Source organism: Tamandua tetradactyla, chromosome 4, assembly GCF_023851605.1.
Source record: "Tamandua tetradactyla isolate mTamTet1 chromosome 4, mTamTet1.pri, whole genome shotgun sequence".
In the NCBI taxonomy this organism is placed as follows: Eukaryota; Metazoa; Chordata; class Mammalia; order Pilosa; family Myrmecophagidae; genus Tamandua; species Tamandua tetradactyla.
The window spans coordinates 189,111,535-189,129,895 of record NC_135330.1 but is presented as its reverse complement, the minus strand read 5'-3'; the positions used below and the strand labels follow the sequence as shown (position 1 = coordinate 189,129,895).

The window sequence follows — 18,361 nt, the reverse complement described above, 5'->3', positions numbered from 1 at the left end:
GTACATATTTCCAGTTGGAAGGAGCCAGGCAAACCAAGGAATGGGAAGAAGTGCGTAGAGAAGGAGAACATGAAACTGAGTTGTTTGGGAGATGTTTCATATTTGTAGAGTCTAACACCTCGAGTTGTGCATTTGTGCTACTGGCTGCTCATCTAGGGAGGAGGACAGGAGCCATGTTATCTGGCAGGGACAGCGGTGCAGCTAGCAGCTTATAATTAGAAAGTTACTGAGACTGGGAACCATGGCTGAATGCCTGGGAACTACATTTTCAGTGCACTTATTTTGAATACTTCCCCCCTACTCCTTTCTTTACTCCTCTTTGATTTTTCTTTCAGGGACACAGAAATGATGCTAAGATGCAGATATCGCCAGAGCAAGAAGGGCTCTCAACAACCAGTATTTTATGTCTGCTGAGATAAGGGTGAGAAAAACGTTTCAAAGAACTTCTTCAGCATCTCCCCCCACCACCTTATGAAAGAAATACAGAAGATTCTCAGATGAAAATGTTAAACTTGCTTTAGGGGGAAAAGCTGAAACCCCCTTCTAATAAATACTATTTTATCTGAAGAACTTCTCTGGGTTTTTGGATCAGAAGGCATAATCCAAGGAGGTAACTGCTGTGAGACTGGAGCTTCTTATTTTAAGATCAACAAAACACAACAATGTTTCCTGACATCAGATGATGGGTGGACGCTGAGGGAAAAAACAAGATTTTTATTGGCCAAGAAGAACAGAATCTAAAGTGCACATTTAAAGGGAAGAGAAAAGAAGGACTTGAACAGAAGAAGGGAAAACATTTTCATGGTTTTCACAGATCAATATTTTCCTGAGGAGTGAAAATGGAGACCAAAGATAATAGGTAAATGAGTTCATGTTTCAAATGACAAAATTTTGCATTGAGATTCTTTAAGGCTAATTGGGTTTCCCCAAATGATGCATAAGTAGTGAACAATCAATGAAAGCTCTCTAGAGGTAAAAGTGAATCCACTATAAATGTTTCATTTTTAACTGAAAGTATATGTGTAACATTTTAAGCCTTAAATTTGGAAAACAATTCCTTCACATTAGTCTTGAGAGTTTTGGATTTTCTGTTTCTTGGTGTTATCTATTGTGACAAACTGTGTCCCAGTTTCCCCTTTATGAAATGTATATATTTAGTGCCTCTCATTTATTACTAAAAAAAAACCAGTGAAAAACTGTGAAGTACTTAGAATTGTGCTAAATCTACAACAAATAACCTCACCAAAAAAGAGAGAGAGCACTCTACATTGCCTTTGTGAACTCTGATGATAAAAGATAATTCTTGTTCCTTTCATCAGATTTAGTGGCTATTTGATAGGCGCATATGCTTAATTACAAGCTTGAGGATTTGTGCAAAACCATAGCATTTATATCTATTTGTAATCACCCCTCAAATTTCTATGTAATCTTTTTTTAAGCATATGACAAAATATTCTTTCAGATTGATTTTGACTTCCGTATTCAGATAGTAGATTCAACACAAAATTTCAATGCCATAGAGATCAAATAACATTTAATGTCTATTTGTAGTCTACTAACGTCAACAGATAAAAAGACTTTTCAAATCTGTCTTTACAAATTTGAAATACTGAAAGGACAAAACCGTCACTATTTGTTTTTCTCTTGACCTTTTGAAATTTTTACTCATTAGATGGAGGAAGTAAATGTAACCTTATTAGCAGAATGTGTCTCCTAGTGAGGCAGGATTAATTTTATGACCATTTGTTATATAAATATATGAATGTACAAGTTATGGAGGCTACTTTATGGATTTGATTTTTTTTACCATATTGGAATATTTGATTATTTTCTGTTTTGTACTGTGAAGAATCACCAGATAGGAATTTCATTATTACCAGTGCAAAATTGTATAAATGTGAGAGAAATGTACTTATCATCTATCATCATACAGGCTCTCTCTGCAGTATTTCTGTGGATTTTTTTTTTTACCCTCTGAAGTGTTATTTTTCCTAGTTTTTGATTTAGCTGCATTTTCAAATTAAGGGTGAACTTATCCTCATTTCACCTACCAGTTGATTAATTTGTTATGAACGACTTCATTTGTAAATTTATTTCAAGAGCAGCAGTCCTATAAGAATCATCGATGCTGACACTAATGCTACATTTTCAACAGTCAGGATTGATTCGAAGCATCTAACAATGTGGAAAAACAACAGAATGTGTTGTCTTGGGAATCATCAGGTGATAAATTTGGTTCTATTTATAGTGAGGAAAAAAGTATGAATTAACTTGAAGCGTATCTTTGTAAATGCTTACATTTTATCGGCGTTGGGTACTTTAGAATTTCCTCAAGATTTGCCATTTACTTGTCGCTGGAGTGACAGTGACAGAATCTGGCAACACTGCTGAGAACGTAAGGCCAGGTCTATGTGTGTTGGGGGTCAAAGCTTCAATCTTGGGTTTTTTTTTCCTAAACACACTTTTATTAAGACATTAAGCCCTGTCTTATTCAGACATGTAAATATATAAGACATTATTGGCTCATCTCTCTGTCCATGAGGCAAGATGGCAAATTTTAAAGCTAGAAACGATCCCAGTGTGAACCTCACAAACTCTGGGGTGCCCGAAGTCTGCAGGGGTGCCCATGGGGCTCACAGAGTGCCTCAACAGAGTGCGGATTTCATGGAACTTTTTTCTTGGGAAACGGTCAAGTATTTAACTGCTAAGCAATGCAAAATATTATATGTACACTAAACTAAAAGCAGATATATGATTGAATATATTCATTGGAAATTTAAGCTAAAGCTTGAGACGTAAAAACATCTCTCATGCCAAAGAAGGCTGCTTTGGGATTTTCCTCCCTAGGCTTTGGGAGGACATTGAGCAACCGGGTGTGATGGCAAAAAAACACAAGTTCCATGATACAGGAGGAAGGTTGGATTTGGGGAACTGGCTCTGTTGGGGAGCTGCCCCCCAGGACGCTGGGGAAGCAGTGTGCTAAGGAGACTGCCATCTTTGGGATTGGCTGAGGCTGGAGGCAATGTGTGGGATCCTCCATATTGGGTGAAGCTCATTCAATGGAGGGGGGAACTGAGGTGATGGACTTGATCAAGGAAATTAGGCTAAAGCAAGAGTTGGACTGGACGTGGCTCTCCTCCATGCTTGGCCTCTTGTGCCAACCTGGGGTGCGATTGCCGTCCTTTTTGTTTGGGTTTTCCAATCAAATCTCTGCACTTAAAATCATCCGTTCATGCACAGAGCGTTTCTCATGTGCCAGGTGCTTGGAATATACAAGTGAATGAACTGGTGTAGATACCCACCTTTGGGCATTTTACATTGTAGCAGGGGGGAAAGAGAAAATAACAAATGACATAAATAAATTATGTGGTGTGTTAGAAGATGGAACAAAAGAAAAAGGCAAGGAGAAGGAGGTGGGAGCCTGGTGGGTGCCGTGGGGACGTGGGCTGTAACTGTGAATAGGATTGTCGGGCTGCACCTCCTGGGTGGAGAAGGTGAGACTTGAGTGCATACTTGAAGGGAGGCTTGAAGTCTATGAGCCTTGTGGGGGAAGAGGGCTCCAGACAGGGAAGCAAGTGGTGGGAGCTGCCTGGTCCCAGACGAGGATGGGCCAGGCTGTCGGAGTGAGTGGATGAGGGCCAGAAGGAGAAACTGTGGTCAAAGAGGTCCCCAGTCAGTGCTGACAAACCCGGCTCATTGCAGGGTTTTGAGGAGTGAATGCGACCCGACTTACTTTTTTCTTCTTCACTTACTGTGGTAACATACCTAGAACTTAACATTTGCCCTTTTAACCATTTTTCAGTGTATAATTCAGTGACATTAATTACATCTACAATGTGCTGTCATCATTGCCATCCATCGCCAAAACCTTTTCATCCTGCGTTAAACAATAACATCACGTTCTTCCCACTCCTGGCCCCCAGTAACCTCGACTCTACTTTCTGTCCCAGTGAATTTGCTTATTCCAGATATTTCATTTAAGTGAACTCAAACAATATTTGTTCTCTTTTTAAAATAATTTTTTTTATTAGAGAAGTTGTAGAAAATACAATTTCCTATGTAGCCCCAGCATACTCACGATTTTCCCTATTGTTAGCAATTTGCATTAGTTTGGTAACTTTGTTACAACTGATGAGAGACTATGACTGTGATGTACTATTAATTATAGTTCATAGTTTACATTAGGGTTCACTGTGCCATACAGTCTTATTTTTTAAAGAACTTTATTCTAGTAACATAATACAGCCTAAAATTTCCCCTTTAAACCACATTCAAAATATAATACGGTGGTTTTAATTACACTCACACTGTTTTGCTACTATCACCACCATCATTACCAAAACTTTCCCATCACCCCAAACAGGAATTCTGTCCTAATTAAGTATTGACTCCCCATTCCCTACCCCCACTCCAGCCCCTAGTAACCTATGTTCCAGTTTTTGACTCTATAAATTTACTTATTCTAATTATTTCATTTTGATATCATATAGTATTTGTCTTCTTGTGTGTGGCTTATTTCACGCAAAATGATGCCTTTAAGGCTCATCCACATTTGTCTCATGAGTCAGAACTTCATTCCTTTACACAGCTGAGTAATATTCCATTGTATGCATAGGCCATGTTTTATGTATCCATTCACCTGTTGATAGACATTTGGGTTCTTTCCATCTTTTCAATATTGTGAATCATGCTGCTGTGAACATTGGTGCACAAGTACCTGGGATCCTGTTTTTAGTTCTTTTGGGAATATACCAAGGAGTGGAATTGCCAGGTCATATCATAATTCTAGGTTTAATTTTCTGAGGAAATGCCAAACTGTTTTCCATGACAGCTGCACCATTTTACATTCCCTTTTGCAGTGCATGAGGATTCTGATTTCTCCACATCTCCATCAGCACTTCCATTTTTAAAAATAATAGCCATCCTAGTGATGTGAAATATCTCATTGTGGTTTTGATTTGCATTTCCCTAACAACGAATGACACTCAACATCTTTTCATGTGCTTGCTGACCATTTGCATATCTTTTTTCAAGAAAGGTCTGTTCAAGTCCTTTCCTCATTTTTTGACTAGGTTGTTTGTCTTTTTTTGTGGTTGAGTTGTGTCTTACATTTTTAAAGTATCCCTCTAGCTGCTGTGTGAGGGAGCAAGGGTAGAGCGGGAAGTTCTGTGGGGAAGTTTTTATAACCATCCAGTGGGAGGTGTGGGCTCTGACCAGGACGAGGTGTGGACTCTCTCCAGGATGGCAGGACAGTGGAGTCTCTATATGAATATCCCTGTGAGGGTTTCTGTGTCATTCTCTCCAACCAGGCTATGAGTGCATCCTTACCATCAGGCAGTATCAGTACGTTGAGTACATTTGAAATGAATTGCCATCGTGCTGTTATGGTGGAAGTAACACACACTCAGATGGGAGAATGGACTCAGTCTTCAGGAGAGCAAGCAGGTGGACTGAACCAACTGTAAGAAAACTAAACTCAGACAGGGAAAAGCAGTGAGGCCGTAGTGCTGTTATCGGAGACCTCATATGGAGGGCTTCAGTGAAAAAGAGAAAGCCCTGGGAAGAAGTGGGAAGTCAATGGAGGAGAAGGGAGAAGATATCACCGTGTGTTTTGCCATGTGAAGGAAAAGCCAAGGACCATGGGTTGCTGGCAGTCTTCCCCAGAATGCCACAGTCTTCAGGGAGAAAGCATTGCCTGCTGACACCTTGATTTTTCTTTCTTTTTTTGGATAGGCAGGCACCAGGGATTGAACCTGGGTCTCCGGTACAGCAGGCGAGAACTCTGCCTGCTGAGCCATTGCAGCATGACTGATGCCTTGATTTTGAACCTCTCTTAGCCTTAAAACCATGAGCTGATGAATTCCTATTCTTTAAGCCAACTCTTTGTAAGGTACTTGTTGTAACAGCTAGGAAACTATAATGTATGAAATACAAGATGGGAAATAAAGGGACCTGTTGGAATCTTGGCATACACTGCATAGTGTATTTAGAAAAACAATAATAAAAGGCAGTGTGATGGTTGCTGACAAATGTGGTCCTTGCCAAATGGTAACGAAAATTCCGACTCAGCAGACTGCTGGCCCCAGCAGAAGCCTCATTGGATCTGGCTTCTGGGCGAGGGATATTCACTCTGGACGTGTGACTCTGAGTGCTTCTGTGGTGGAGTTGTAGCCTTAGGTGCCTCTTTATGAGCCCGGTCTGCTTCAGAGGGGGAAGGGACCAATGTCCAGTGTGCAGGTGGGAGAGTCTGGTGACAGAGGAGGGGAAAACATACTGGTTTAATGGCTGGCTTATTTTTCTGCCCATCAGGCATACTCCTGTTTTTCATAATTGTGTGACCCACCTTCCCTCTCATAGTTAGAGTACGCCATCACGCTGTGGAGCTGTGTACAAGTCAGGGCCCCAACAGCCCAATTAGGATCATCCAAGGGAGTTTTATAAACAGAAGGTGGAGGGACTCAGGATCGAGTTGCAGGGGGGACCTGCCCCACCAGCACCCAAGGCAGTTGGGGCAGGAGCTCTTACCTGAACCTCAAAGGATGAAGACCAAGAGCATAGAGCAAGGTGCCTTGAGAGAGCAGTGACCTCACAGCCAGGCCATGGTGATGCTGCAGAATGGGAGTTGAGGGAATGAGTCCCCCAGCCTCACCCTCTCCACCTCTCTCATCTTCTCATTGGTCAACTCATGCTGAGGCCAAAGTGCCCAGGAGTCCTGCTGGTGCTATACAGGTCAGCCCGGGGCAGAGAGCAGGGTGGAGAGTAGTCCAAGGAAGCAAATGGACAATGTTTGTTATATGCAGAGAGATCCGTGGGCTTTTACCTTCCTTTACCCAGAATGGATGGAAATCCCATGCTTGGCCTTGGTGCTTCAATGAATACCCATAGACGCATTATGCAGCTTCAACAACGATGTGAAATCTGCCATATTTGCTCCATAAAGCAAATCCTAGACATCCTGTTTCACCTCTAGGTGTGCTGGTCCCCATGGTGCAGACCAGTGGGAGCTTCATTGCTGGGGGCACAGCTGTGTGATGGCACCTCTGAAACCAGGCCCAGGGGTCCCTGAGCGAGGACCTGAGAGCTGCTCCCTCCAGGTGGATGGATGCTGCACGGAGGAGAAACTGCAGTACCAGGAGTGCTCAATGCAATGCCAGAAGGCACCGGAGGGAAAACCAGAGACAATCACAATATAAATGCTTTTATCATTGAACATTTATGGGTATTGGACTCTTTGTTCCCTGGATACCATCAAGAAGGTCACCTTCACTGAACACTTCAACTGATAGCTTTTTCATGAGAATAATATAAAATTATTTTATTACTCAGCATAAAATCATTAGGCTTTTAAATGCTCTCATTTACTAAATCTCCCAGGGAGGAAAAATCACATATGGAAATGATAACTTAGAGTTAAACCAACTCAAGACTTTTTAAGAAATTAAGCAGTGGGTAAACTGATTTATTTATGAACCTCAAATACAGATTATTCTCATTTCTAGTCTGTTATAATTTAAACCAGTAATCATAAGAGAAACAGTATAGCAACATAACACTAGCTCCTCTCACAGCCAAACACAGTTTGAATCCTGCAACAGCTCACAGAACACGTGAATAGGTTCACAGCTCTTATAGAGTGAGTAGAAAAGAAAATCCCCTGGAAAAAGAAAATGGAAAAACAGTAGACTTTTCTCACGTTGCAAGTAAATGGTGGCTAAATGCAGAGGCCAAGAAGAACAGATTTCAGATCGTGTAATTTATTTCTTCTTTTACCTGTATGGAGACGAATGGAAGCAAGCCTTTTGTTCAAATAGGATAATGAACTATCTACCCCGCATGCATGTATGCCACCCTTTTCTCAATTAAGGAAGGCTTAGCACAAACCCTCAGCTGGGTTTCAGAATAAGACACTTGTCAACTAGGAGAAGATGGAGGAGAGCATGTGGCTTGCAGGCATTAATGTTGGGGGCAACTGATCAATTCTTTCTGCCCACTGACCAGAGAGTCACTGAAAATGGTAAAAGAATTGGAGAATGAACTTAATATCCCCGTTTTGCTAATAGTGCCATATCGTCATATTCTTTTATCCATAGATCACATTACAATAAGAGAACATTAATAATCTTTGTTTCTTTTTCTGGAACTGAGTGGGCAATGACATTTTTAAACATTTTTTTATTATGAAATATAACATACAAAAAAGCAATAAATTTCAAAGTACACTGTAACAAGAAGTTATAGAACAGACTTCAGAATTTAGTATGAGTTATAGTTCCACAATTTCAGGTTTTTCTTTCTAGCTGCTTTAAGACACCGGAGATTAAATGAAATATAATGATTCAGCAGTCATGCTCATTTGTTAGGTCCTGTCTTCTCTATTGTAACTCCTCCCTCTCCTTTGATCCTTCTCCCAATCTTTAAAGGTATTTGGACTCTGCCCTTTCTAACTTTTTCATCTTGGAAAGGGGTGTCAATAATATGAGATAGGAAGATAGAACTAGTTGATATTTTGGGGGAGGCTGGCCCCTCTGAGTCTCAGGACTTATCTGGCCTAGGAACCCATTTGGAGGTTGTAGGTTTCTGGAAAGTAAACTTAATGTGTGCAACTTTTGTAGAGTCTCAGATAGAGTCCTAGGTGTTCTTTAGGGTTAACAGGAATGGTTTTAGGTGGGGTTTGGCAAACCGTGGACAATAACAGTTTTAAGCATATTCCACTAATGTTAGTTAGGTGACTTACCTAAAATCACTTAGTGAAGGCTGCCTGAGGGGTTAGGTTGGGATCTTTAGCTCATTCATTTGACTCTTAAAATGGAAGGTCTTCCAACATGAGAAGTTGTCTTAAATCTCTGTTTCCATTTAGTTGACTGCTTAAATCATACTTCCTTATGGTGGCTTATTTTCTTTAAAGTAACATTTTCCAATTTGTAATCTTTCTCTTGAGTTGTCTCACATATAAAATGATTAGTTTTTACATATGTTATTTCTCATAATTAAAAAAGTCACTCTCATGGGCTTTAAGCTTGAAGGACAAATGCAGTTCCAAGCTTACATCAAGGTGCGTTCCCCATTGAGGGAGCCCCAAAGACTCTTCTCATGGGCCGTATCCCCAGTTCATTCACTCTTCACGGCCTTCCCACATGACTGGCCTTCGCCATACACGAAGAGCAAAAAAGACATGTTTATGGTCTGATTTAGGGTGAGCACAGGGACCAGCTGATCAGGTCCAACTGAGTGAAGCCTTGAGAGTGATAAGTACTCAGGGAATGCTAACAACTATTAAAAAAAAAAAAAGACTTTAGATCCTACACAAATGCCAATCATTTCTTCATCCTCTGAACTTCCACAATGTGAATCTCAGCTTCTCTTTGTCCCTGTCCTCTTTTCTAACTATTATCTTTCATAATCTCATGTACAGTGAAGGAGTATGCATCTACCCTGTGCATTGAAAAATTGTTGAAAAATTAGAGTTTTCAAGGAAAAGCTAGATTAACTCAAAATTTAATCTCACAACCAGTTTATTAATATCTGCACAAGAAAAGAAAATAGAAAAAAGGAAAAATGAAGATGGGCCCACTTTCTTCCCCTCATTCTTAAGTTGTACAGAAGTGGCAAAATGTTATAGTGTATGGTCATGAGGAACCAAACATGCGAACATTACTACATTCATATATTTGGCACTGGATGATGTGGAATACAGAAGGACAGAGAAGACATTGTAATCAATTAGGAAATTTCAATATGTTTCTGAATAAATGGAATCCATTCCTTATATGATAACCAAAGGTTGGAGTTAAGTGCTGAAGATGTTCAAGAAGCTGGAAGTTACATTTCATTAGATTAGGGGAAACTGTCCTCTCTTCTGGAGATTGCCTGAATGATGAACAGACGCTCAAGGGGTGTTTGAGATTCTTCTAGTCTCTGATGACTTTCATAACTACCTCCTGAGGAATGTGAGCCAGTGTTTGCAATCTCCATTCATGCCCTTAAAGACTCGAATGTAAGATCAGTATCATTACATGATCTGAGTCCAGAGTTCCAGCTTTTTTTCAACTCTCCAGAAAAAGAGATCATGTAAATCACCTTGGTTCTCTTAGTTCTTATTCACATTTTGCCTCTCCAGCAGTGGGTGTTTACTACATGCTATAATTGTTCTACAAGACAGCGAATTCGTGCAGTCGTTCAGAGATCCTTTTGCTTTGAGGAAGACTATTGCATGCCCCTCTTTTAATATAAAACAAAAATAAATAAATAAAATTGAGCTTCATTGTTCACAATTTCACTGATATATGATTGGTGCACTTAATTTCTACCATGTTTTTGTGACACTGGCTTTGCACAGAGATAAAAATAATGATAAACCTTTAAACTGTTCATTAACCACATCATTCCAAGACCAGATATTTAAAAATAGGATAAATAAAAACTTTTTTTAAGATTTAAAAATCTTTAATGAGTGTAAACAAGAAATAGTAACACTAAAATATGACAAAAATAACTAAGATTCTGACTGAATGTTTCACAAATAAGCTCACGTTTCAAAATTATTTCTGACTGTGGTATTTAAGGAAGTTAGCATCATCTAATTTTGTCTGCGACACAATTTGAAATAAAATAAAGAGGAGTGTATTTTTAGACAATAACTCAGTTGACTACAATTAACCAAATAGAAATTAGCAGATAAGTGTTCAATTACTTTCTTTTTCCTTAATATATATATATGTTTGTTGTTAGTGTATAATTCTACATGCCTCATATACATTTAATAAGGGTGCTTTGTGGCTCCATGTGTATAGGCTTAAAAGTTGTCTAGACCCAGCCAGACTATAAAATTGCAATATGTTTGAGAATACTCAGTTGTGATTAGGAAAGAATTTAGGACACTGCTGTCTCTGATGAATGCTGACCATGATCTTTAGGCTCTCAAGCAAGCTGTTGATTACCTTCAAATTCAAAATGTTGATTTTACTTCAGATTTGGGGATCACCACAGCATAAGGTAAACTGCATGGAGACCTGGGTTCAAATCTTCACACTTCCATTTGCAAGGAAACCTTAGGCAAATTACTTAACATCTCCACATCCTGAATCCTGATTTATAAATGTGGCTAATAATTCTTCCCTTGCAGGCTTATCTGGTAATTAAATATGATAATCCATGTAAAGGATTTGGCATGTAGTTGGTGATAAATGAAGGAAAATGACAATTGTTCTTATTGTCAGAATGATTTTCCTCATGCTGAAATAAAAATTTCCCTTTTTTTGAACCATAGAAACTTTTATACACGGGAGTCATTCCCCAATTTGAGTAGTATAACTTCCCTTGGAGTCCTCTTTTCTCTAGGTTACTTATATCAGTAAGCCCCCCAGATGGGGCAGGTTTGGTGATTAAGAGCTTTGCTCAGAGCTGGGAGAGATCTTGGCCTTGTGTCCTGGGCCATTATAACCTTCTTGAATCTGTACTTTATCATCTGGAAAATAGGAATAAGAATACTTCATGGGATTTTTGTGAAGATTAAGTAAGATAGTATTTGCAGAGAATTTAAGATTAAGTAGTGTTTGACACCTAGTAAGTGTAGAATTATTATTTTCATCACTAGGCATGACTTTGGGTTTCCCACCATCCCAGTTGGTACTAAGAATGAACAACTGTTTTTGTGATATGATTTCAAAGGAGCTGGGCAACTTGCCTTCCCAAAATATGAACTCAATGCCCCTCCCACCAGAAGACATTTTAATCTGCTGTTGAAATACAAGTATACTTGAGAGAGAGGTGTTAGCTAGGCCTTATTTTTTTATTGTGAAATATGACATATATAGAAAGAAAAAGCAATAATTTTCAAAGTATACTTCAACAAGTAGTTGGAGAACAGATTTTAGTGTTTGGTATGGACTACCCTTCCACTATTTCAGATTTTTCCTTCAAGCTGGTCCAAAACATTGGGGGCTAGAAGAAATATCAATACAGTGATGCAGCAGTCATACTTATTTGTTAAATCCTATTTTCTCTGTTATAACTCCTCCTTCTCCTTTGATCCTTCTTCCAGTCTGTAGGGATCTTTCAGCAATGCCCATTCTGACATTTTGTTCTTGAGAAGGGGTGTTGACACTGAAGGACAGGGGAATGTAATTAGTTGATAATCTTAGAGAAACCTTTGAGTTTCAGGATTTATCTGGCCTAGGAACTCTCTGGAAATTATACGTTCCGGGAAAGCAAATTTAGTCCATGAAACTTTTACAGAATCTCAGTTTGAGCCCAAGGAGTGATGTTGGTTGTCATTTATGAAAACCATGGCAATTAGCACTATCTAACTGAGGCCTGTGTAAGAGTAGCCTCCAGAATAGCCTCTTGACTCTATTTGATCTCTCTTAGCATTGATACCTTATTTTATTACACTTCTTTCCCCCTTTTGTTCACGAAGGCATTGTTGATCCCAAGTTTCTGGGGCCAGACTCATCCCCAGGAGTCACGCCCCATGTTGTCAGGGAGACTCTCACCCCTGGATGCCATGTCCCATGTAGGGGGGAGGGTAATGATTTTCCTTGCACAGGGGTCTTAGAGAGATTGAGAGGCCACATCTCAACCCCAGTGGTTGAGAGGGTACATGCACAGTAGTCTTTTACCCTGCATTCTAATTTACCTTAGATCCAGCTAGATTGGCTTTGTTTTTTATCTTCAATTGAGGCCTGATCTCTTCTTCAGTTACTTTAACTTTATTGTATATAACTATGCTAACTTTCAGGGCTGCAGCACTCCATTTCTGGTCCTTAGTTGTCAGAGTTACTCAAAGTTCCAGGGAAATACCAGTTGATGATACACATATTGCTCTGTGAATGAGAACCTAGAAATATACTTACAACTTCAGACTAAGTGTGGCTGCTGTAAGAGTTTATAATCTAGGCTACCATTTTCTTAAAGATATTTTCTGAGAGAGACTTGGCATATTTGTTCTTTTGTTTCTGGCTTCTTTTGCACAGCATATTGTCCCCAAGGTTTATTCAGTTCATTGCATGCTCTTGACATCCTTCCTTTTTGTAGCCACACCATATTCCATCATACAAATGTATCACAGTTTGCCATTCTGCTTCTCGGTCATTGTACCCTTTGGCTCCCTCCATCTATTAGACATCATGGATAGTGTCCAAAATAAGCAAATTGTGTCTTACAGTATCCTCACTTGGTTGTAAAATCACCAGCACTCTCAATTTTAGACAATTTTCATTGGTCCATGAGACAACCGACAAACACAACCTTACCAAATAAATATGGCTCCTTATCATTCGTCCCTCCCCTGCAATTAGTTGCCCCTGGCAGTGCAGTGGTACTGTTGATGTCTTCCTGGTAACTACTGGCCATAGCATGCAATTTTAGATTTCTCCTATATCCCTCTATTATTTGCCCAATAATAGAGAGGTATAGGGGATACTTTGTCCAATATCAAACCTTTAAAATAGTTCATGTACGATTCAATCAGGGGGATACATGGCACTATACATCCCCTTTCAATCCTATTCACCTTCAGTATGGCAATGTTACTTATGATCCCACTAATTAGTATCACTTCTGTCCATTCCTTGGCATTTAAGTTCAACGTCTGGATAGTCTTTCTCCCTTATCTAGCTTCTGTGCACCTCTAGATCTTCTATATTCTACAATGTAACCTCTGAGCTTTACTTTTACCAAAGTAATAATGTTGAAATCATATGATATCTGTCCTTTTGTGTCTGTCTTATTTCACTCAGCATTATGTTCTCAAGGTTTATCCATGGTGTCACATGCTTCAGGACCTCATTTTGTCTTACTATTGTATAATGTTCCATCATATATAAATATATACTCCACATTTTGTTTACCCACTCCTTGGTTGATGGGCACTTGGATTGTTTCCATCTTTTGGTGATTGTGAATAGTGCCACTGTGAACATCTGTGTGCAAATGTCTGTTCATGTTACTGCTTTCAGCTATTCTGGGTATATTCTGAGTAGTGGTATTGTTGGGTCTTAGGGCATCTCAATATTTAGTTTTCTGAGAAATTGCCATACTATTTGCACCAGTGGCTGCACCATTATACATTCCCACCAATAGTGAATAAGTGTTCCAATTTCTCCACATCCTTTCCAACATTTGTAGTATTCTGTTTGATAGCAGCCATTCTTATAGGTGTGAGGTGATATCTCATTGTTGTCTTGATTTGCATTTCTCTTGTAACGAATGAAGATGAGCATCTCTTCATGTGCTTTTTAGCCATTTGTATTTGTTATTCAGAAAAGTGTCTATTCATATCCACTGTCCATTTTATAATTGGGTTGTTTGTTCTTTTGTTGTTGAGCTGTATAATTTCTTTGTAAGATATCAAACCTTTATTCAATATGCAATTTCCAAATATTTTCTCCCATTGAGTTGGCTGCCTCTTTACCTTTTTTACAAAGTTCTTTGAGGCACAGAATCTCTTGATCTTAAGGAGTTCCTATTTATCTATTTTTTTCTTTTACTGCTTGTATTTTAGGTATAAAGTTTAAGAAGCTATCTCCTATTATTAGATATTAAAGATGCTTCCCTGCATTTTCTTCTAGCAGTTTTATGGTACTGGCTCTTACATTTAGGTCTTTAAACCATTTGGAAGTAATTTTTTTATGGGATATGAGGTGTAGGGGTCCTTTTTCATTCTTTTGGCTATTGACATCCAATTCTTCCATGCCCATTTATTAAAAACAAAAGAAAACAAAACCATTCTGCCCAGTTCAGTGGATTTGGGGGCCTTATCAAAGATCTATTGTCCAGAGATTTGGTGGTCTATTTCCATACTTTTGATTTGATTCCATTGGTTGGTACTTCTATCTTTGTGCCAGTACCACACTGTTTTGACCACTGTGGCTTTATACAAGCTTTAAAGTCAAGAAGTGTTAGTCTTCCCACTCTGTTCTTCTTTTTTAGTATGTCTTTTGCTATTCAGGGTCTCTTTCCACTTCAAAAAAATTTGATGACTAGCTTTTCCAAATCTCCCAAGTGGTTGTGGGATTTTGATTGTTATTGCATTGATCTACTTGCGTGGAATCTCTTTCCATCTATTTAGGCCATTTTTTATTTCTTTTAGCAATGTTTCATGGCTTTCTTTGTACAAGTCCTTGACATCTCTGGAAAAGTGTATTTCTAGATACCTGATTCTTTTGATCACTGTTTTGAATGGAATTTTTTCCTTAATTGTCTCCTCAGATAGGTCATTACTTGTGTACAGAAACATTATTGATTTTTCACATTAATCTTGTATCCTACCATTTTGCTGAGTTTCTTTATTAGCTCAAGTAGCTCTGTCATAGACTTCTCAGTGTTTTCTAAGTACAGGATCATGTCATCTGCAAATAATGAAAGTTTTACTTTTACCTTTCTATTTGCATGCCTTTTATTTCTTTCTTTTGTCTAATTGCTCCAGCTAGGAAATTCCGTACAATGTTGAATAATAGTGGTGACAATGGGCATCCTTGTTTCATTCCCAATCTTAGGGGGAATGCTTTCAGTCTCTCACTGTTGAGTACGATGCTGGCTATGGGTTTTTCATATACGCCTATTATGATATGAGAAAATTTCCTTTGATTTTTAACTTTTGAAGTATTTTTATCAGGAAATAATGTAGAATTCTGTCAAATGCTTTTTCAGCATCAATCAATGTGATCATGTGATTTTTCCCTTTTGATTTGTTAATGTGCTGTACTGTGTTGTTGGATTTCCTAGAGTTGAACCACTCTTGTAATCTTGGTAAAAACCCCACTTGGTTGTGCTGTATAATTCTTTGAATGTGATTTGTTAGTATTTTGTTGAGAATTTTTGCATCTATGTTCTTTAGGGAGACTGGCCTATAGTTTTCTGTTTTTGTAGTATCTTTATCCAGTTTTTGGTATTAGCGTGATGTTAGCTTCATAAAATGAGTTAGGTTGTGTTCCTTTTTCCTCAATTTTTTGGAATAGTTTGAGCAGGATTGGTATTAATTCTTTTTGGAATGTTTGATAAAATTCCCACCCGATCTTGGGCTTTTCTTTGTGGTAGAGTTTTGATGGCTGATTGAAGCTATTTATGTGTAATTAGATTGTTGAAATCTTCTGTTTCTTTTTGAGTCAGAATAGGTAATCCATGTATTTCTAGGAATTGGTCCATTTCATCTAAAGTGTCTGAGTTTGTTGGCATGTAGTTCATAATTTTTTCAGTTTCTTCAAGATCCATGGTAATGGCCCCCCTCCATTTCTGATTTTGTTTATTTCTTCTTTTACATCTTCTCTCTCTTTTTTGTTGTCAGTCTAACTAGCAGTCCATCAATTTTACTGATTTTCTTAAAAAATCAACTTTTGGTTTCACTGATTCTATTGTTTATTTGTTCTCCAGTTCATTTATTTCTGCTTTAATCTTTGCTATTTCTCTTCTTTTATTTGCTTTGGTGTTAGTTTGCTGTTTTTTCTCTTAATTTTTCCAGGTAAGCACTTAATTCCTCAATTTTTGCACTTTGTTTTTAAATATGGCATTTAGGGCAATAAATTTCCCTCTAAGCACTGCCTCTGCCACATCACATAAATTCTGATATGTTGTATTCTCATCATCATTTGTCTCCAGATATTTACAATTTCTCTAGCAATTTTTTCTTTGACCCACTGATTATTTAAGAGTGCATTTTTTAAATCTCCATATATTTGAGAAAGCTCTAGTACTTTGGTGATTACTAATTTCCAGCTTCATTCAGTTGTGGTCAGAGAAAGTGTTTTGGATAATTTTAAATCTTCTTAAATTTATAATGACTTGTTTTGTGTCCAAACATATGATCAATCCTGTAGAACATGCCACGTGCACTAGAGAAGAATGTATATCCTGGTGTTTTGGAGTGTACGATCTATATATGTCTATTAGGTCTAATTAATTTATCACATTGTTAAGGTTCTCTATTTCCTTTTTGATCCTCTGTCTGGTTGTCTATAACGGGAAGTGGTGTATTAAAGTCTCCCACTATTATTGTTGAAACATCTGTTGATATCTTCAGTTTTGCCAATGTACTTTGTAGCTCCTTGATTGGGAATATATACATTCATGATTATTTACTCTTGGTAAATTGTCCCTTTTATTAATATGTAGTGTCCTTCTTTGTCTCTTGTGATGCCTTAACATTTAAAGTCTATGTTATCTGATACTAGTGTAGCTACTCTTGCTTTTTTTTTTTCTTTCTTTCTTTTGATTACAGCTTGCATAGAACATCTTTTTCCATCCTTTCACTTTCAATCTATTTGTGTCCTTGGGTCTAGATGCATCTCTTGTAATCAGTATACAGATGGATTATATTTTTAAATTCATTCTGCCAATATGTATGTTTTAATTGGTGACTTTAGTCCATTAACATTCAAAGTTATTACTGCAAAGCTGTTCTTGAATCTACCATCTTATTTGTTAGTTTTTATTTGTCAGATGTATATATTCTTTTCCGTCACTCTCTCTTATTTTGGGGGGTGGGGTGCATGGTCCAGGAATGAAACTGTGTCTCCCGTATGGAAAGCAAGTATTCTATCACTGATAGAATGTGCACCCTTCCTCTTTCTTTCTTTTTATCCTTCAAATTACTCTTATCAGTACTCTTCAATTCTGTGCCCTCCTCGAGACCTCCCTCTCCTGTTTTTTTTTTTCAGCTGACAGGATTCTCTTTAGGGCATTCTTGTAGGACAGATTTCTTGTTGATTAGTCCTCGTTTGTCTTTGAAGATTTTAATCTTTCCCTCAACTCTGAAGGACAGCTTGGCTGTATAAAGAATTCTTGGCTGGAAGCCTTTCTCATTCAGGATCTTAAATATATCATACCCTGCCTTCTTGCATCCATGGTGCCTATCGCATAGTTTGAACTCAGTCTTACATATTTCCCTTATATGTAGTAGATCACTTTTCTCGTGCTTTTAGGACTTTCTGCTTCTCTTCAAAATTGACAGACTGATTAGTGTGTGTCTTGGGGTAGGCCTATTTGGATTTATTTTATTTGGGTTTTGTTGGGCCTCTTAGATTTGCATTTTTATGTCTTTTGTAAGGGTTGGGAAGTTTTCTTCAATTATATCTTCAACTAACCTTCCCTACCCTTTACTCTTCCCTTCTCCTTCTGGAACAGTAATGATTTTTATATTTGTGCACCTTTTGCTGGCTATCATTTCCCTCAGATCCAGTTCCATCTTTCTTGCCATCTGTTCTTTTGTGTGCTCTAGTTCAATTGTTCTGTCTTCTAGCTCACTTACTTTTCCTTCTGCTTCTTCAAATCTGCTATTGTGTGTCTCAAGTATATTTCTCATTTGGTCTATTTCATCTTACATCTGTGTGAGATCTGCCCTTTTTCTATTTAGTCCTTCAAATTCTTC

General features: G+C 38.3%; 1 long non-coding RNA gene across 1 annotated transcript in view; it reads left to right on the top strand.

Moving 5' to 3' along the window:
* LOC143681641 (uncharacterized) overlaps positions 1-18,361 on the top strand; it is a 47,825-nt gene that overhangs the window by 13,169 nt on the left and 16,295 nt on the right. Inside the window, exon 2 of the long non-coding RNA XR_013174759.1 lies at positions 336-859. This is a non-coding gene — a long non-coding RNA (uncharacterized LOC143681641). The remainder of the gene's footprint in view (positions 1-335; positions 860-18,361) is intronic.